This window comes from Oryctolagus cuniculus, chromosome X, assembly GCF_051225735.1.
Source record: "Oryctolagus cuniculus isolate XC-2025 breed Fujian yellow rabbit chromosome X, ASM5122573v1, whole genome shotgun sequence".
Taxonomy (NCBI): Eukaryota; Metazoa; Chordata; class Mammalia; order Lagomorpha; family Leporidae; genus Oryctolagus; species Oryctolagus cuniculus.
Genome location: NC_142888.1, coordinates 36,800,762 through 36,818,162, shown reverse-complemented (window position 1 = coordinate 36,818,162; position 17,401 = coordinate 36,800,762). Strand labels below are relative to the sequence as shown.

The 17,401-nt window shown below is 46.4% G+C and overlaps 1 non-coding gene across 1 annotated transcript in view; it reads right to left on the bottom strand.

Annotated features, from left to right (window-relative positions):
* Positions 1-2,211: 2,211 nt before the first annotated feature.
* LOC108178762 (uncharacterized) overlaps positions 2,212-17,401 on the bottom strand; it is a 38,578-nt gene continuing 23,388 nt past the window's right edge. Inside the window, exons 3-5 of the transcript XR_016227898.1 lie at positions 16,321-16,442; positions 2,523-2,561; positions 2,212-2,375 (exon numbers count right to left, since the gene is read on the bottom strand). This is a non-coding gene — a transcript (uncharacterized LOC108178762). The remainder of the gene's footprint in view (positions 2,376-2,522; positions 2,562-16,320; positions 16,443-17,401) is intronic.

Here is a 17,401-nt window from a genome sequence, read left to right as displayed (position 1 = left end):
TTTTTTCCCCATTTGTAGATCTGTGCAACTTACAAGGCAAGTTGCCTGTCCCCAACACACCCAGTATACAATAGTGGAACAGACAGGGCAGCTGCTCAGTTCAGATGAGAGGCACAAAGAATGGCTACGGGTCTCAAACAATTCTGAAGCCCAGCTGGGCAAATGAAAGTTCCTTGATCTGCTTTTGAGGCCCGGGAATAATGTTCCATGGTTTGTGGCTCCGCCCTCTGGCCTCTTCCACTCTGTGCCTTCCTTCCTTTCCCAAGGGAGACAGGAGATGTTTGCAGCTAGGCAGTTTTGCCAGTTTGCTTCATGCCAGAAGTTTAGGGGTGCAATAGCTTCGCTTCATTTTTTTTCTTTTTTATTAGAGCTGCAGAGAGAAAGGGAGAGACAGAGAGGAAATCTTCCATCTATCCACTGGGTCACTCTCCCAGGTGGCTACAATGGCCAAGGCTGGTCTAGGCCAAAGCCAGAAGCCCAGGAACTCCATCCAAGTCTCCCAAATGGATGACAGGGACCTAGTGACTTGGGCCATCTTCTGCTGCCCTCCTGGGTTCATTAGGAAGCTGGATAAGAAACGGAGCAGCCAGGACTTGAACCAACAATCTGATATGTGATGCTGGCATTGTAGGCAGCAGCTTAACCTGCTGCACTACACCACTGGCCCCCATCTTTTCATTTTTTACTGTTTCTGTAACAAGCTGCCTCCAAAAAATAGTTCCCTAGAGGGGCTTGGTGTTTGTCTTCTGTTGGCAGGCTGGGTTCTCAGCAATGACTATCACAAGGCTGGTCTTGATAGCAATCCATATTGTGGAGCTTGTGCCTGCTACCACGAGCATTTTGTTCAGGAGTCCATTGAAAAAGATGTGACAAAGTAAGTTGAAATTAGCTGACGTCCACAGAACGGGACATTTTGTCTACCTCTCTGGGCTCCTCTTCCACCGTGGATTCTCTCTGGTGCTTGTTTGTGTGGGACATGTATGTGTTCCTACCCTGTGCCCATTCATCCGTATTCGTCTCCCTTGGCCCTCCTTAGCAATAATATTTCTTTCTTTCTTTCTTTTTTTTTTTTTTTTTTTTTGGCAGGCAGAGTTAGACAGTGAGAGAGAGAGAGAGAAAGAGAGAGACAGAGAAAAAGGTCTTCCTTCTGTTGGTTCACCCCCCAAATGGCCACTACAGTCGGTGTGCTGTGCCAATCCGAAACCAGGAGCCAGGTACTCCTGGCTCCTGGCTCCGGATCTGTTGGTTTCGGCCACTTGGAGAGTGAAACAGTGGAAGGAAAATTCTCCCTCCCCCCCGGCCTCTCTGTAACTCTGCCTTTCAAATAAATGAATGAATGAATGAATGAATCTTTAAAAATAAATGTCAATAATCAGCTTGAGAGATAATCTGATCATTATTTTTAAAAAAGAAAGCAACGTCATGTGTGATCTGATCCCATTCTGCCTGGTGGACCATAGAGACAGTCTGGGTTACCAAGGAGTCACATTAACTCCAAAGCAATATCCAGTGTATTCCAAAAGCTGTGACTCTGCCTGTCCCCAGAGCACAACTGCCCGGGCTGCAGGTCCCTGTGGGGAAAGCAGGGTAGGAGCGACCCAGCACACGCACTCGTGAGAAATGTAACAAGGTTCTTCCTCAAACAGGCTCTCCCCTTATTTCGATGGCTTCTAGTCCATGATCTGAGGGAGAGGCTGGGACTCTACGCTTATCACACTATAAGATTTTTATTTTTCCTTTCTTTCTTTCTTTCCCTCCTTTTTTTTTTTTTTTTTTTTTGCCATATAACAAGTAGGACTTTCTGGAAATGATGCTTCCTTAGCACTTGCGGATCTGCACACGTCACACCAGCTGAATGACTTGCTGTGGCTCTGATGTCCATTAGAGGAGCCGGACCCAGGAGCCAGCATTCTGATGCAGTGTGTTCAGCCACTGCCTGAGATGTCAGTGTCCCATATCCAAATCCATATCAAGTCCCAACCGCTCTGCTTCTGATCCAGCCTAGTCTGTCTGCCACTGCTTTCACTGGCATATTACCTGGCAGCTGGACAGGAAGCAGAGCAGCTGGGATCATATGGGATACCCACGTGGCAGGCAGCAGCTTAACCAGCTGCACCACAACCCCACTCCCAAGATTTGTACACTCAAATTATAAAGCATTGCTGAAAGAATTTAAGGGAGACCTAAAGAAATGGAAAGGCATCCCACATCTGTGGATTGGAAAATTTAGTATTATTAAGATATTAGTAGTAGCCAGAACAATCAACAGATTCAATGCAGTGCCTGTGGAAATTTGAACAGCCTTTTGGCAGAGATGGAAAACTGGTCCTCAAATTCACATAGCATTTCAAGGGACTGTGAGTAGCCTAGACAATCTGGAAAACGAACAACAAAATCACATGGACAATTGATTTTCGCCAAGAGTGCCAGGTCCTTTTGATAGAGGAGAGAATAGTATCTTCAATAGATAGTGTTGGGACAACTGGATTTTCACATGCAAAAGACTGAAGTTGGATCCCTACCTCATACCAGATGCCATCAACTCAAAACGGGTGAATCACCTAAATTGAAAAACTAAAATTTAGGGTTTTATCTTCATGACCTTTGACTTTGCATAAATTCCTAAATATGACATCAAAAGGATGTCAAAAAAATTGGACTTCATCAAAATTAAATTTTTTGTGTGCAGCAAATGACATTATCAAGAAAGGGAAAAGATAATGGACAGACTAAGAGAACATATTTACAAATCATAGATCTTATAAGGATTTACTATCCAGAATATGCAAGTCAACAATAAAACAATTTTTTAAAAGACATTTCCTTATATAATCACAATATCCTTAGTACACTCAACAACTGACAATCATTCCTTAATACAATCATATTCAAACAAATGCCACCATATTAAATTTTCCCAAAATTAACCAACAAGTATCTTTTAATAGTTTGAATGTTTGATTTAGGATCCAAACACCGACTTTTTCTGTAACCATGTACTCACTTCTCCTTAAAATTTCACCATCTAAGTATGAATTCTTGCCTATATAGTTTTAATTTTGCCTGTTTTTTTTTTTTTTAATTTATTTATTTATTTATTTTTGTCTGAAAAGTAGAAAGAAAGAATGCGAGAGCACCAGCTCTTCCCTCTGCTGGTTCATTCCACAAATGCCTACAATATCCAGGGCTGAGTCATGTCAAAGCCTGGATCCTGGAACTCCATCCATGTCTCCCACATGAGTGGCAAGGACCCAAGTACTCGAGCTGTCACTTGCTGCCTCCTCGGGTGTGCATTAGCAGGAAGCTGGAATTGGGTGGGATTGAGACTTGAAACCAGGCACTCTGACATGGGATGGCAGCATCCCAAGCAGCATCTTAACTGCTGGGGCAAACACCCACCCCTCGATTGGTTCTTAACATCCCATAAATGGAGTCATAGGGTATGTATTCTCTGGTGCCTGTTCATTCAGCATTTTCATACTATTTTATTGAACCTACTCTAATTTGCTTACCAACCCGACTTCTGAAACAGGTAGAGGTTGTTTCTGATTTTTGTCTACATGGCCAATGCTGCAAGAACATTTTTGTGCATGTCTGTGGGTAAGCATTCCTTTCTGTAAGGTATTTGCCAGGAAACAGAATTGTTGGGGGCAAAAGGGTAGTCACATCTTCAGCTTTTCTATTGATGTTTAGCTTTGTGGAAGGAGTGTTCCTGATGGCTATTCTGCCCAGCAGAGGAGGAGAGGCATGGTTATTCCTCGTCTTTCCCTATCCTCAGCACTGTTCATTCCAAATTTTGCCGGTCTGAGGACTGTGAAATGGTATTGCTCGTGGTTTATATTGGTATTTTCCTGATAACAAATGAAGCTGAGCACCTTTGCATATTCTCACTGGCTGCTCACGTCCTCTCTTAGGAAAAATGCCTGCTGAATTGTTTCCCATATTTTTCAACTGATTTTTTAACATATATTATATACATATATATATATATATCTTTTGCTAAATTATAGGACTTGATTTTGTCATCTGCAAATGAAATCTTTTATGGCTTTAAGTGAAGCAGATATAAGATCATCTTCCCTTTGCTGTGGGTTTGTCTTTGCACTGTGTATGGTGTCACTGGGAGAAAAGAAGTTACTGTTTTTGGGTGCAATTTTATTAGTCTTTTCCTTTCATGGTGCATACTTTTGGCATCTTGCTTAAGAAATATTTTACCACTCCAATGTCAAGAATATTCTCATGTTATTTTTTGTTTGTTTTTCACATTTAGCTGTATGGTCTACTTGAGAATTATTATTATTTTTTTTTAATGTATGATGTGAGGTTAAGATTTGATTTAGTTTCAGTTTTAGTTTTTTTTTTTTTTTATCCTGGACACCCAATTGTCTGAGCTCCATTTACCAGAAATACTGCCCTGCTACAACTGTTGCACAGGGCTAACATTTTGTTAAATCAAGTGTGCATACATGCATGGCTCTTTCTCAAAGCTGTTCGTTCAACTGGGCTATTTTTTCCAGCCTTGTTCTGATACCACAGATGCATAACAACTTCAGATAGAGTGAGTTCTCCCATATAGTTCTTCTTCAAGAGTTATGGCTGATCTATAATTTTTGAGAGGGTGTACGAGAGGATGTGGGACGGAGAGGAGGAGGGAGAGGAGGGAGGGAGGGAAGGGGGGAGAGAGAGAGAGAGAGAGAGAGAGAGAGTGTCTTCCATCTGCTGTTCACTCCTCAAATGACCACAACAGCCAGGACTGGGCCAGGTTGAAGCCAGGAGGTCCTTTGAGGCCTCACACGTGGGCGCAGGGGCCCAAGGACTTGGGGCATCTTCTGCTGCTTTCCCAGGCACATCAGCAGGGGGTGGGATCAGAAGTGGAGCAGTGGGGACTCGAATTGGTGCTGCAGAAGGTGGCTAAACCGACTATGCCACAGCGCCGGCCACTCAGCTACATATTTTTCACAGCTACTATTTTCATTTTTCTGTGCCTAAGGGAAGACCCCAGGAAGAAGGTGGTCGTGAGCTGCCTGGAGAGATAGTAGGGCTTTGGCAGGTTCGAAGATGCCAGCCAGGCCTCATTGTCTGGTGAAAACTAACCTCTCCGGGCCCCCTGAAGGGCAGCATCCGCTGTTTGGTACCTGCTATCAGGATGGTGGGTAAACAGCTTGGCCTTTTCCCTGAGACCAAGGCTTAAGGTCAGGCTGGGGACCAGCACCTAGTGCATCCATCTCTTTATGCCTTCCCTAACCACACACCTCAGCATCTCCCACTGGGCCTGTCCTGCTGTGCGCCCTCTCTGTCCCTCGCTCAATCTATAGCTTGGTCTGTGACGTCACCAATATGACCCCTCCACACAATCAGCCATTGCTGAGGCCCAGGTGGGGCGGAAGAAGGCCCAGGAGGAGCGGGCACATTAAGGTCTCAGCGGCAACATGGCCCTGGCTGTGCCGCTGGCTTTCATCTCAGTGGGGCGTGCGGGGGCCGAGAAAGGCACAGGAAGAGGACTTGGTGAAAGCATGTATTCTTTCGTATTTATTTTATGGACTTGTGACGCATAAGAAAGCACACCGTCCTAGGGAAGATAGCACCTCTTTCATTTTTATGACTGTCTAAACAAACTGTTTTCCATCCTTAATGTCCTCCTGGGGACACACATTTTGTGTTACTTTTTTGTGCTGGAAATGGCCACGCACAACTCCTGACCAAGACTCTTTACCGACAATCTTTTCAGATTCTTGATCATTGCTATTAATGAGAAATATGTTTTGTTCAAGTAGGTGGTGGTAAATGGAAAAGAATATATAGTTTTTTTCTCCCCTCCATTAGCCAGAATTTTCATGTCATTCTTGGAATAAGTTGAACCCATTTTTTAAAACATGCAGTTATTTTTTTGAAAGGCCAAGTGAATCACCTGCTGCCTTCCCCAGGTGTGCATTAGCAGAGAGCTGGAACCCAGCAGAGTTGGGGCTCAAACCCAAGCACTTTGATTTGGAATGAAGGCTTCTTAAGTGGTGTCTGAACCGCTGCATTAAATACTCGGATCATGCTTTCCTGTTGGCCAAAAGTTACTGTGGAACCCTCGCCACTAAATTAGATAACCTGTACACAGTGGAGGACAGATGCTTCTCAACTTAAGGATTTTTGGAAGCTTGAAAATATCATGAAGTCAAAGTTGCATTTAGTACACCTCACTTCCTGACTATCCTAGCTCAGCACACATAGCAGCCCAGAGTATCAGTTGTTAACCCTGGTGATGGCGTAGATGACTGGGATCGGCCATTTGCTGCCAATGCCTGGCATTCCGAGGGGGTTGCACCCTCACCTATCACTTGCCTGGGAGTATCTGACCTGGCTAAGGCCACTGCTCAGAGACCAATGTGCCAGCAGCAGAGAGCAGCACTGTGTCCCCAATAATGACACCATGGCACGGGACGGTCAGCCAGCTAACTTGTGGCCTGTCAATTCCTTTGGACTTCTCCCATCACAGAAGGAGCACCCTTTTGTTATTATTCAAATGGACACTACGGATACAGGTTTCCAGTTTCTGCTAAAACTACCACCCATGAGTTTACAGAATGTCTTATCCCACTGCCATGGTAGTCCACAGAGCATTGCTTCTCACTAAGTACCCACTTCACAGCCAATCAAGTAACAGCGACGGCTACGTGCCCATGGCATTCAGCAGTGTTTTTTTTTTTTTTTAAGATTTCATTTATTTATTTGAGAGCTAGAGTTACAGTGAGAGGGAGAGACAGAGAGAGAGAGGTCCGGTCACTGGTTCACTCCCCAAACAGCGGTGACGGCCAGAGCTGGGGCGATCCAAAGCCAGGAGCTTCCTGCAGGTCTTCCATGTAGGTACAGGGGCCCAAGGACTTGGGCCATCTTCTACTGCTTTCCCAGGCCCTAGCAGAGAGCTGGATCGGAAGTGGAGCAGCCAGGTTTTGAACCGGTGCCCATAAGGGATGCTGGCGCCTCAGGCAGAGGATTAACCTACTGCGCCACGGTGCCCGTCCCTGCATTCACCAGTCTTACAGTGTTCCTTACCATCCTGGCTTCACAGAGAACAATTGAAGGGCTTTTTCAAGACTTCGAGCACCAACTAACATGCAATACCTTGTGGGGCTGGGGCAAGGTTCACCAGAAGGTTGTTTATGCTCTGAATCACATTCCAATATATGATGCCATTTCTCCTGCAGCTAGATTTACAGTTCCGGGAATCAAGCACTGCTCACTATTATCCCTAGTGACCCGCTAGTGAATTCTTTTTCTCAAAGATTTATTTTATTGGGGGCCGGTGCTGTGGCGCAGTAGGTTAATCCTCTGCCTGAGGCGCCAGCATCCCATATGGGCACTGGTTCTGGTCCCAGCTGCTCCTCTTCCGATCCAGCTCTCTGCTATGGCCTGGGAAAGCAGCAGAAGATGGCCCAAGTCCTTGGGCCCCTGCACTCATATGGGAGACCCGGAGGAAGCTCCTGACTCCTGGCCTCGGATCAGCTAGGAGTCAGGCCATCTGGGGAGTGAACCAGCTGCCATTAGCAGCCATCTGGGGAGTGATCCAGTGGATGGAAGACCTCTCTCTCTGTCTCTCCCTCTCACTGTCTGTAACTCTACATCTCAAATAAATAAATAAAATCTTTTTAAAAAAGATTTATTTATTTGAAAGAGCTGCAGAGACAGGGAGAGAGAGAATGAGAGAGAGAGCAAGAGCGAGAGAGAGAGAGAGAGAGCCCCTCCACTGGCTGGTCCACTCCCCAAATGGCTGCAATGGCTGGAGCTGGACTCATCCGAAGCCAGGAGCCAGGAGCCTCCTCCGGGTTTCCCACATGGGTGCAGGGGCCCAAGCACTTTCCTGCTTTCCCAGGCGCATTAGCAGAGAGCTGGTTTGGAAGCGGAGCAGCCGGGACTCAAACCGGCGCCCACATGGGATGCTGGCACTGCAGGTTGGGGGCCTTAACCAGCTGCACCACGGCACTGCCACCACCCCTGCCCCCCACTAGTAAAATATATGCTTCCTTATGTTCTGCTGATCTAGAGGCTTCAGTTCCAAAGCGAAGAATGCTTCCACCAGGAGTCACAACAGTGATTCCCCTGAACTGGCAGTTAAGAGTAACTCTGCCCCCTGGCTGCTGTCAGCTTCTCATGCCTCTGAATCAAAATGCAAAGACAGGAGTTACAGCGTGGGCTGGGGTGACATTCTCACTCACTGCGGGAAACTGCAGCAATACTCCACAATGGATGTAAGAAAAAGAGTATTCTCGGCCGGCGCCGTGGCTCAATTGGCTAATCCTCCACCTAGCGGCGCCAGCACACTGGGTTCTAGTCCTGGTCGGGGCGCCGGATTCTGTCCCAGTTGCCCCTCTTCCAGGCCAGCTCTCTGCTGTGGCCCGGGAGTGCAGTGGAGGATGGCCCAAGTCCTTGGGCCCTGCACCCCATGGGAGACCAGGAGAAGCACCTGGCTCCTGGCTTTGGAAAAGCGCAGTGCGCCAGCCGTGGCGGCCATTGGAGGGTGAACCAATGGCAAAGGAAGACCTTTCTCTCTGTCTCTCTCTCTCTGCCTGTCAAAAAAAAAAAAAAAAAAAGAGAGAGAGAAAGAAAAAGAGTATTCTTGAATACAGGAGATCCCTTAGGGCATCTTTCAGTATTACCACTCTGTGATGAAGGCCAATGGAAAACTCTACCAACCCAACCCAGATAGGAATACTAATAGCCCAGACCCTTCAGGAATGAAGGCTTTGGGTGCCCCTCTAGACAAAGTACTGCAATCAGCTGAGGTGCCTGCTGAAGGCAAAGGCAACACAGGAGGCTAGAAGGAGATAATTATAAATGCCTGCTATGTCCACTTGACCAGTTACGGAAACAAGGGTTGTAATTGTTGAGAGTGTTTCCTCCTTATTTTGTCAGAAATGTGTGTGTAAAATATCTTTGTGTTCTTCCCCCTCTTGTCAGATAATATGAGATGTATTGACTTTATATCACAGTACTTACATATTGTTAACTTCATATCACAGTACTGAAGTTAAGGAATATCTTTAATTTAATTTAATTTAATTTATTTGAAAAGAGACCAGGATGGAGTTCCTGGCTCCTAGCCCAGCTCTACCTGTTATGCCATTTGTGTCTGTGGAGTGAACCAACTGATGGAAGGTTGATCTCTCTCTTTCCTCTCTCTCTCTCTCTCCTTCTCTCTCTGTGGCTCTTTCAAATACATAAATCAAACTTTTTTAAAAGGAGAGAAGAGAGCATTAATGAAAGACCTTACCTTCTTTGGTGGGGGGGAAGGGGTTGGTGCACTTTCAGATGTATATAGGAGAGCTGTATGTTGGGTGGAATTATAGTCTTCATTTGGAGAAGGCCATGTTCCACTACCTTCCCAGGCCATTAGCAGAGAGCTGCATCGGAAGTGGAGCAGCCGGGACTCGAACTGGCATCCATATGGGAAGCTGGCACTGAAGGCAGTGGCCTTATCCACTAAGCCACAGTGCCGGCCCCCAAAACTATTTATTTATTTGAAAGCTAGAGTGACAGAGAGGGATAGATCTTCCATCTAGCGGCTCACTCCCTAAGTAGCTGCAATGCCTGGAGTCGGGACTGGGCCAGGCTGGAGCCAGGAGGCTGGAACTCTATCCAAGTCTCTCACATGGGTGGCAGGGACCCAGTACCTGGGCCATCTTCTGTCGCCTCCCCAGGTGCATTAGCAGGGAGCTGGACTGGAAGCAGAGCGGAGCCGGTGATCTGATACAGGATACTGGAGTCACCGTATGCTCACTGCACCGTATGCTCATGTTGGACACCTTCCTTGGGTCTTCACCTGGCATCAGCTCTTCCTGGGTGTTCAGCCTGTGGGCCTTTGGACTGGAAACTACACCATTAGTTATCGTTTTCTCTCTCTCTCTCTCTCTCTCTCTCTCTCTACTTGCATATATATTTATATAATACTTTCTATCAATTCTGTTTCTCTGGAGAACTGTGGCTAACAGATTTGAAAATAAATATTTGTATAAATTAGGTAGGCTCATATGTTAGGTTCTCAAAAATTATTTTTGAATATTGGAATGCATTAAGAGTGCCTTAAGATGAATTGCACTGAAATTTTTTTAAAAAACCTATATGTAGTCAATGAAATAATAATTTTTGGTCAATTTGATAATAACAACAAATTTAAAAATTCATAAACTAAATATGACACATAGTTTGAATGCCAGTTTTCTTTTTGAAGCTATAAGGCCCTATAATCAAACCACTCAAATGAATCAATTTAATTAAATAATTCCACTGCTTTTTTTAAATTTTTTTTCCAAAACAAAATAAATCAGAATTTATTTCCCTGAAGAATCAGCATTTGGGGTTGGTGTTGTGGGGTAGCAGGTAAAGTTGCCGCCTGCAGTGCCAAGAATCCCATATTGGCACCAGTTTATGTCCCGGCTGCTCCACTTCCAATCCAGCTCTCTGCTATGGCCTGGGAAAGCAGTAGAAGATGGTCCAAGTCCTTGGGCCCTGCACCCGCATGGGAAGACCCGGAAGAAGCCCCTGGCTCCTGCCTTCGGAATGGCACAGCTCCGGCCATTGCGGCCAGTTGGGGAGTGAACCAGCAGATGGAAGACCTCTCTCTTTCACTCTCTGCCTCTGCCTCTCCTTCTCTCTCTGTGTGTAACTCTTTCAAATAAATACATAGATCTTTTAAAAAAAAAGAATCAGCATTTGGCTCACTGTTAATATATAAATCTAAAAATACAGAGAGAGGGAGAGACAGAGAAATTGGGGAGGGAGAGTGACATAGAGAAGGAAGGAGGGACAAAAAGAGAAAGAAAAAAAGGGTGAAAGAGAAAACGAGGGAAGAAGCAGAGAAAGAACAACAAGGCAACAACCGACAAAATAAAATCCATCTCATTCCTGTTAGAGCACCTAATAGATGATGATGATTCTGTTGAGCAAGATATAACTCCCCCCCCCAAAAAAAAGTTGTAGATGTGAGAGATATTTACTAAACATGTATGATTATTTTAAACATTACAATTGTTGATAACCCCCACTGCTGGAACCGACCTGCAGCACGGTAAGGTACCTGGACACTCAGACTGGGAAGGTCGTTTGATGAGGGAAGGCTTGTAATTTTGCCCCTAGAACCTTTTAATTGGGAGGGCTATACATTCTAGTTTGTGCCTTTTCCGTTTGTGTTTCCCGGGGATTTCTCATTGTCAAAGTCAGAGTCACAGAGAGGCTGCCCTGGTCACCACTGCCCCAGGCTACACAGGAGGGTTTGTCATCATCACATTCCTAACATCACTATTATCCTACTTTCTAATTGTGTCTGTCTGAGAAAAAAAAGTGATATCTCACTTCTATTTGAATTCCTCAGATTTCCCATGATTCTGAACACCCCATCATATGCTGTTGGCTTTTCAGATTTCTTCCCCTTCATATTGCCTGTTCTATACTTTGCCCAGTTTTCTATCAGTGCCACTGTTCTTTTAAAGATTTATTTATTTATTTATTTGCATCATTGCAGCTATTTGGGGAATGAACCAGAGGATGAAAGATTTCTCTCTCTGTCTCTCCTTCTCTCTCTGTGACTGCCTTTTTTATTTTTATTTTTGACAGGCAGAGTGGACAGTGAGAGAGAGAGACAGACAGAAAGGTCTTCCTTTGCCGTTGGTTCACCCCTCAATGGCCGCCATGGGCAGCACGCTGTGGCCGGCGCATCGTGCTGATCCGAAGCCAAGAGCCAGGTGCTTATCCTGGTCTCCAATGCGGGTGCAGGGCCCAAGCACTTGGGCCATCCTCCACTGCACTCCCGGGCCACAGCAGAGAGCTGGCCTGGAAGAGGGGCAACCGGGACAGAATCTGGCGCCCTGACCAGGACTAGAACCCGATGTGCCGGTGCCGCAGGTGGATGATTAGCCTAGTGAGCCGCGGCACTGGCTGACTGCCCTTCAAATAAACAGATCTCTAAAAACAATTTTGGGGGCTTTTTATTTTAAAATATTTCAAATAATACAGAAAAGTATAAAGAGTTCAATATGCACAGATAGGTTTCACAATTTTAAGCATTTTAATAAAAATATGTATTTATTTGAAAGGGAAGGAGAGAGAGGGAGAAACACCCATCCAAGGGCTCAGTCAAATGCCTGCAATAGCCAGGGCTGGGCGTGGTCAGAGCTGGGAGCCAGGAACTGAATCCAGATCTCCCTCATGGATGACAAAGACCTAAGTACTTGAATCATCACTGCTGCCTCTTACGGTACACGTTAGCAGGAAGCTGGACTCGGAAGTAGAGCTGGGGCTCAGACCCCGGGACTCCAGTATGGGATACTGGCATCTGAACTGATACATCAAATGCCTGCCCCTTCTGCTTGGTATGAAAGTGGGCATTGGAGGCAGAAGAGGGCAACATGTACTGTGCAATTTTGATTTTAATGTGAATGGCTGGGGTTAGGGTTAGGGCTAGGGGTTAGGGGGGTAGTCTGCCCTCCCTTGTTAAAAGTCAGCTCTCCCCAAGTTGATTGGGATGTCTACAAGAGCCCAATCCAGAAATTCATTGGCTGCTGTGGGTCAGACAGGGTGAAGCAGCTGGCATGGGGAGGTTCAATTATACTCCATCTGGCCTGCAGCATATTCCTGTGTTGAGTCTGCAAGGCACTTGCCTGCCTACTATTTTAGTAGACATACAAGACCGGACAAGATATATACTTCATTGGAGCATCTCATTGTAGCATAAGAGCAAAAGGACTTGATCTCAACTAACGTGGCAGCAAACAACGGATGTGATGAAGTAAACTGAGCACGGGAGACAAGCAGAATAGGCGACCTCTGTGTTGAGGGGGAAATGTCCACTGCTCATCAACGGAGACAGGGACGCTAGGACTGGGGAAGAAAATGGAGGCTGAGTGTGGTCAGGAGTGATCTCAGTAGACTCAGTGTAACCTCTATGATTCTTTTCTTTTTAAAGATTTATTTATTTATTTGCAAGTCAGAGTTACACAGAGAGAGGAGAGGCACAGAGAGAGAGAGAGAGAGAGAGAGGTCTTACATCTGCTGGTTCACCCCCTAATTGGCCGCAATGGCCGGAGCTGCGCCAATCTGAAGCCGGGAGCCAGAAGCTTCTGCCGGGTCTCCCACACGCGTGCAGGGGCCCACGGACTTGGGCCATCCTCTGCTGCCTTCCAGACACATAGGAGGGAGCTGGATAGGAAGTGGAGCAGCCAGGACTTGAACAAGCACCCATACGGGATGCCAGCATCACAGGTGGCAGCTTGGCTCAGTGCGTCAGAGTGCTGGCCTGGGGACTGCGCTTCTGAGGTACAAGGGTTTGGTCTTTGCTTTTGTGGGGACACAAGTTCAGGTTCCTGTTTTCCCCACTGGTTTTAAGTTTTATTATGAGATGGGCTGATGAGTTGCAGGCTGCATTTGGAATCCTTTAAGAACAGGGGATGACTGGCCGGCGCCGTGGATCACTAGGCTAATCCTCTGCCTGCGGGGCCGGCACACCGGGTTCTAGTCCCGGTCGGGGTGCCGGATTCTGTCCTGGTTGCCCCCCTTCCAGGCCAGCTCTCTGCTGTGGTCCGGGAGTGCAGTGGAGGATGGCCCAAGTGCTTGGGCTCTGCACCTGCATGGGAGACCATGAGGAAGCACCTGGCTCCCGGCTTCGGATCAGCGCAGTGCGCAAGTGCGCCGGCCACAGCGGCCATTGGAGGGTGAACCAACGGCAAAGGAAGACCTTTCTCTCTGTCTCTCTCTCTCTCACTGTCCACTCTGCCTGTCAAAAAAAAAAAAAAAAGAAGAAGAAGAACAGGGGATGGCAAGCTACAGAATCTGAAAAAAAAAAAGAAAGAAACACACACTCAGAGGGGACTTCAAAATCCTCCACCTTGGAGAACTTTCTGTAGCAACCATTGACTGAATTATAATCATTTTTTTTACTTCTTTTAAGTATTAAAATAACACATTTTATTTTAAAATGTTAAAAAGCATGATTCTTTCAGGAAAAACCATTGCCGCCAAACCAAAACAGGATAAGCAGGATGTTAGAATCACCTGAAGTCTTAAATTTCTGGCTGTCTGCAGATCTACTGAATCATAATTTTTTTTATTTAGTAAATATAAATTTCCAAAGTACAGTTTATGGATTACATTGGCTTCCTCCCCCCCATAATTTCCCTCCCATCTCCTGCTCCCTCTCCAATTACTGAATCAGAATTTTTAAACACTGGGTCTAGAACCGACTTTTTTTTTTTTAATGCTCCCAATTATAATAATCTTTTGGAAGAGGGGAGGGGAGGGGAGGAGAAGAGAGGAGAGGATGGGAGGGGAGGAGAAGAGAGGAGAGGATGGGAGGGGAGGGGAGGGGAGGGGAGGAGAAGAGAGGAGAGGAGGAGAGGGGAGAGGAGAGGAGAGGAGAGGAGAGGAGAGGAGGGGAGGGGAGGGGAGGAGAAGAGAGGAGAGGAGGAGAGGGGAGAGGAGGGGAGGGGAGGGGAGGAGAGGAGAGGAGAGGAGGGGAGGGGAGGGGAGGGGAGGGGAGGGGAGGGGAGGGGAGGGGAGGGGAGAGGTGAAAACCAAGCAAGCAGTGGAAGATGGTCCAAGTGCTTGGGCCCCTGCCAAACACATGGGAGACCAGATGGAGTTCTGGACTCCTGGACCTCGTTGTTGCAGCCATTTGGAGAGTAAACCAGTGGATTGGAGATCTCTCTCTCTCTCTCCCTCTCTCTGCCTTTCAAATATGTAAAATAAATCTTTAAAAATTATGAATGATGGCCAGGTGCTAGGTGCCTTACATATGTTCTAACACTCACAACTCCCCAAGGTAGCCTTTAGTCCCTTTCATCGATGAGGAAGCTGACAGAGAGAACAAGTGACATGGCTAAGATCACCCCATGGAGACGCAGGCCTCCATGCTTTGAAACAGCCTACTAGCTGCCACAATCCAATTTTTCCTGCATAGGAGAGATAAATCCCAATATCTGAGCATAAGATTGGCAGGCCCTGTCACGGGTTTCTACTCCATGACTGCTGTCAGGACTGAGAGATATTCCTCTTCACAATACCCCCACCCATGAGACGGAAGGAGACTCCATAACCTCCAGGACAGTGGCCAGTGACACCAACACCAGGGAAGGACTAAAGGAATCAAGTCACATAAATTTCACAGTCTAGTCAAGGAAGCCAGGCACACTGGAGGCTGGTGTGGATAAGCTTATGGACAGTCATGTCAGAATAACTTTTCATTAACTTTCTAAATAGTTACTAGATTGGCATGTGAAGAGGAGCTATAAACTCCTCATGAGTCTTTCCTTGAAGTCTCCTAAGACGGTCTCATGGAAAGACAGGTGCACTGTAAGGCAAGTTGCCCATGCTGTAGCCGTTGCCTGGATTGCCCCTACCTCCCCAGACTAAACAGTGAGAAGATTCCTACTCATCTTTGAAGATTAGTTCATATGTCATGTCTTCGAAGAAACCGTTCCTTACTCTCTAAGCTGGGCTGTGTGCTCCTTAGTGGCTTGCCACAGTCTATCATACATACCACTGTTACTGCACTGACCATATAACCCTGAAATTACAGGTCTGTGTTTGCAAATATATCTTGAGCATCTTTGTGTCTTCAATATAGAGCAGGAGAGTTGACACATATGTGGTTAGACAAACTTCGTTCAGTTGAACTTCAAACTCGTTGGATAGTGAAACTCAGTGTGATAATACTACATGGATATTAGCCTAGAGAAGAGGTCTCCAGGGGAATGCTGCAGAGCTCTGTCTACATTGATGGTACTATGATTATATTAGCAGGTGACAAAAATAAGGGAGTAAGTCACATATTAGACAACATAATTAATACACAAATAGTCACGGGCAGGCAGAAACAAAGGGAGTCAGGCTGGTCTCCAAAGCAGGTTAGGAGCCAAGTCAGGATTAAAGCCAGAGCTAAAACGCCATGGCCTCTTGCCTCCTTGATGATGGTAAATAATCTCTTCTTGGCCGGCGCCGCGGCTCACTAGGCTAATCCTCCGCCTGCGGCGCCGGCACACTGGGTTCTAGTCCCAGTTGGGGCATCGGATTCTGTCCCGGTTGCTCCTCTTCCAGTCCAGCTCTCTGCTGTGGCCCAGGAAAGCAGTGGAGGGATGGCCCAAGTGCTTGGGCCCTGCACCCCATGGGAGACCAGGAGAAGTACCTGGCTCCTGGCTTCGGATTGGCACAGCACGCCAGCCATAGCGGCCATTTGGGGGGTGAGCCAACAGAAGGAAGACTTTCCTCTCTGTCTCTCTCTCTCTCTCTCACTGTCTAACTCTGCCTGTCAGAAAAAAAATAATAATCTCTTCTTGAGCTGAAACTTACCTTCTTGTGGTATCCACCATTATAATAATGCTTATCATGTGCCAGACGCTGTACCCGCTTCTGCACTGTTCCATCCCCACTGGGACCACAGAATAAAGTCTAATGAGAGTGATCCGCTTGGCCTGGGGAATGAAGAAACAGTCTCTTACAGGACAAAAGAAAAGGGGATGCTAGCCGGATCCCAGTGAGAGTCGGGCTTTGTTCTTTACTAGGTGACAGGCAGGCATGACAACACAACAGTTTGAGAGCTGTTTGAAAAAGAAGCAGGCCTGCCTTCCAGAGATCGAAGGTGTGGAGTCAGTCACAGAGAATATGTGCCTTTGTCACCACCAACTGCTTCCCAAAAGAACTCAGGAGCTATCCTCACTGCTTCTGCACACCCCCCACCCTTCTGAACAATGCCCTCGCACAGTGTTACAGGCCTTCGTGTCTCCCCTGCTTCCCAAGGCATTTCTGTCTCTATCCTCCATGTTAATTAAGTCATTCATTCATTTTTTGATTCCACAAATATTTATTGAGTGTCTACTAAATATTACTATGCACTGTTTTTCTTGGTACTGGAGATACAGAAGTGAACAAAACAGAAGTTCCTGCTTTGTGGAGCTTACAGACTATTAGGGAGAGAGAAACACTAACCACAATAAAAAAATATATAAAATGCATCAAGTGGTAATCAGTGCTTTGTAGAAAAATAGAACATGTACAGTAAGATACGGAAGTAGAAAATGCAGGTGAAAGGGGTTATTTTAGATATGCGGATCAGGAAACACTTCTCTAGGAAGGTGCCGTTTGAGCGTATTGGAAGTACTTGGGAAAGTCAACAGATTATCTGGAAGGATGGGTGTTCCAGGCATTGACAAGAGCAAGTACAAAGGCCCTGAAGAAGGAGGGTACCCAGCATGCTTGAGAAACAGTGAGGAGGCCAGCGTGGCTGGAGGAGTAAGTGATGAGGAACATGACAGGAGCCGATAGTAGAGAGGTGAAGGGAATCAGACTGTGCAGGGACTCTTTGGCCATGGTGAGGGATTTGGCTTTTGTTCCGAGGGAGTTGCATGGGAGAATTTGAGCAGACAAGGGACAT